Source organism: Pantherophis guttatus, chromosome 3 (genome assembly GCF_059756535.1).
Source record: "Pantherophis guttatus breed Tessera chromosome 3, ASM5975653v1, whole genome shotgun sequence".
Lineage (NCBI taxonomy): Eukaryota > Metazoa > Chordata > Lepidosauria > Squamata > Colubridae > Pantherophis > Pantherophis guttatus.
In genome coordinates, this window is record NC_142065.1 from 3,198,754 (window position 1) to 3,202,566 (window position 3,813).

Here is a 3,813-nt window from a genome sequence, read left to right on the forward strand (position 1 = left end):
CTAGGAGCCTGGGGAGGGCAAAAATGGTCTTCCCTCCTCCCCCTCCTCTGGAGATCCTCCAGAGGCCGGAAATTTGGCAAACGGCCCATTTCCAGCCTCCGGAGGGCCTCCATGGGGGTGGGGAAGGCCATTTTCACCCTCCCCAGGCTCCTAGAAAGACTCTGGAGCCTGGGGAGAGCAAAAAATGGGCCCACCATGCCATCGCATGCCAAAAGCAGGTGGACCGCGGGGGGGGGCTCATGCGTGCATGTGCAGGGGTGGGGTGCGTAGAATTATGGCTGTGGGCACGCGGGCGGTCGGCCCCCCCATACTCCCCCTGCTTTTGGCACACAATGGCAAAAAGGTTAGCCATCACTTACTATTTCAGACAAATGATTATCCAATCTCTTCTTAAAAACCTCTAATGATGAAATACCCACAACTTCTGGTGGCCAGCTGTTCCACAGGTTAATTGTGCCTACTGTTAGGAAGTTTCTCCTTAATTCCAGGTAGAATTTACCTGGAATTTACCATAACTTACAACTATTCATTTAATGACCGTTTTAAAATTACAACGTTTTTCACAGTTACGACCTTGTGCAGCATCCCCATGACGGTCACGTGATCAAAATTTGGACACTTGGCAACGGGTTCCAATTTATGACGGTTGCAGTGTCCTGGGGTCATTTGATCCCCTTTTGTGACCTCCTGACCAGTGGAGAAGCCAGTTACACCCCGTGGGACTAACTTAATCCCTGCCGCGATTCACTTAACAACGGTGGCAAGGAAAGGTCTTAAAATGGGGCAAAACGCACTCGACAGCTGTCTCGCTTAGCAACAGAAATTTCGGGCTCAGTTGTGATTGTAAGTCAAGGACTCCCTGAATTGTTAACCTATTTAACCACACACCAACTTGAAGATGAGCAGACTTCAACTCCCAGAATTCCCCAGCCAGCAGACGTATCTCCAAATACACCGCACACATCGTCCGGTGTGGAAGAAGGTTCAGAGAATCGCTAAAGTACAAAAGACAAGGTGAAGATAGGCTTAAGATACAGAAGGATCTTGACAAGACTTGATCATTGGGCGCTATCTAACAAAATGAAATTCAACAGTGAAAAAAGCAAGGTTCTACATTTAGGGAAGAAAAACCAAATGCACAGATACCATATACAGAGCCTGGTGGCACAGCAGACTAATAGCCTGTTATTATCATTCAGCTGCCTGCAATTACTGCTAGTTCGAATCTCCCCAGGTCGACTCAGCCTTCCATCCTTTCTAAGGTGGGTAAAATGAGGACCCGGATTGTGGGGGCAATAAGCTGACTTTGTATAAATATACAAAAGTATGAAGGCTGTTGCTTAACGCATTGTAAGCTGCCCTGAGTCTCCGGAGAAGGGCGGCATATAAATCAAATTTAAAAAAAGAAGAAGAAGAAGAGGAGGAGGAGGAGGAGGAAGATAGGAGCCCTGGTAGCACAGCAGACTAAAGCACTGTTATTAACACCAGCTGCCTGCAATTACTGCAGGTTCGAATCTTGCCAGGCTCAAGGTTGACTCAGCCTTCCATCCTTTCTAAGGTGGGTAAAATGAGGACCCAGTTTGTGGGGGCAATAAGCTGACTTTGTATAAAATATATAAAAGGATGAAGGCTATTGCTTAACGCATTGTAAGCCGTCCTGAGTCTCCGGAGAAGGGCGGCATATAAATCAAATAAAAAAAAAATAAAATTAAAAAAAATGTGATACCACGCTGAATAGTAGTAACAGTGAGAGGGATCTTGGAATCCTGGTGGACAATCACTAAAATAGGAGCCAGCCGTGAGCAGCAGCTGCCAAAAAAGCCAACACAGTTCTGGGCTTCATCAACAGAGGGATGGAATCAAGATCATGTCAAGTGTTAATACCACTTTATAATGCCTTGGTAAGGCCACACTTGGAATCCTGCATCCAGTTTTGGTCGCCACAATGTAAAAAAAGATGTTGAGACTCTAGAAAGAGTGCAGAGAAGAGCAACAAAGAGGATTAGGGGACTGGAGGCTAAAACAGAGGAATTGGGTATGTCTAGTTTGATGAAAAGAAGGACTAGGGGAGACATGATAGCAGTCTTCCAGTATCTCAAGGGCTGCCCCAAAGAAGAGGGAGTCAAGCTATTCTCCAAGGTACCAGAGGTTAGAACAAGAAGCAATGGGTGGAAACTAATCAAGGAGAGAAGCAACCTAGAACTAAAGAGAAATTTCCTGACAGTGAGAACCATTAATCAGTGGAACAACTTGCCTGCAGAAGTTGCTAATGCTCCAACACTGGAAATTTTAAAGATGTTGGATAACCATTGGTCTGAAGCGGTGTAGGGTTTCCTGCCTAAGCAGGGGGTTGGGCTAGAAGACTTCCAAGGTCCCTTCCAACTCTGTTATCCTATTCTACTTTATCATTCACAAATCCAGCTGTTGCAGATGTAGGCCCTGGACCAGTGTTTCTCATTGTAGAATGGGTGGACTTCAACTCCCAGAAAGCAGCATTTAACATCCAGCTACCTGCAATTACTGCAAGTTCAAATCCCACCAGGCTCAAGGTTGACTCAGCCTTCCATCCTTTCTAAGGTAGGTGAAATGAGGACCCGGATTGTGGGGGCAATAAGCTGACTTTGTATAAATATACAAAAGGATGAAGGCTATTGCTTAACGCATTGTAAGCCGCCCTGAGTCTCCGGAGAAGGGCGGCATATAAATCAAATTTTTTTAAAAAAATTCCTGATAGTGAGAATAATCCACTAGAACAGTGTTTCAATCTTGGTAGCTTGAAGATGGGTGGACTTCAACTCCCAGAATCCCCCAGCCAGCAGCGCTGGCTGGGGAATTCTGGGAGTTGAAGTCCACCCATTTTCCAGCAGCCAAGGCTGAGAAACACTGATCCAGAACCCTGTTTGTGACAATCTTGGTCAGTTGAAGACGGGTGGATTCCAATTCCCAGCATGTTGGCTGGGGAATTCTGGGAGTTGAAGTCCACAGGTCCTGAAAGAACCATAGTTGACCAATCTAGTGCTAAGGAACTGGTCTCGTAAGTCCCATGTACATATGCAGCCAAGTTATGGGAGTTCTATGAATACAGCTAATTGAACGTCTGACCAGCTCCGTAATATCCTGTACATTTTCGGCTCCAAAAAAAGATCTGGGAATATCCTCTTGACCAGGAAGAAAGACCTGAATTCCAGCAAATTCTTCTCGCCTCCTTCTCCTCCCCCCCCCCGCGCCCCCTCCCCATCAGACTAGACCAGTTGGAACCAGAGGCTGAGGCTGGGATTGTGTTCGGATTTCCTGCCCTTCCTCACGTCTGTTTCCGTCTTAACCACCTTCTCCGTCCTCTGGAAAACTCAGGGCTATGCAAAAAAAAAAAGAAGAAAAAGAAAAAAGGCCAGGATCATTATAGGACCATCAGAACACCAGAGTCGGAAGGGACCTTGGAGGTCATCTAGTCCACCCCCCCACTCAGGCAGGAAACCCTACACCAGTTCAGACAAAAGGCAGTTGGTGGGTTTCGCATTATGTTACTACCGGTTCGGGTATGCATGCAATTCAGTGGTGAGTTGCCCCCCACCTCACACCCCGGTTCGCATCGGTTCTATAGAACTGGTAGTAAAACTGGAGGGAGGCTCCGGCCACCGACCCCGACGTCATCAAAATGCTTCTGTGCATGTGCAGAAGTTTCGCGAGCGCACGCGCGCGGCCCCGTTGCAAAGCAGTAGTAAAGGTAAGTAGTACCCACGTTTGCGGCCAGTTTGTATGCGTGCCTGCCTTTTACGCATGCACCCGGCCTCAAAAACTTGCCTAAATAGGATG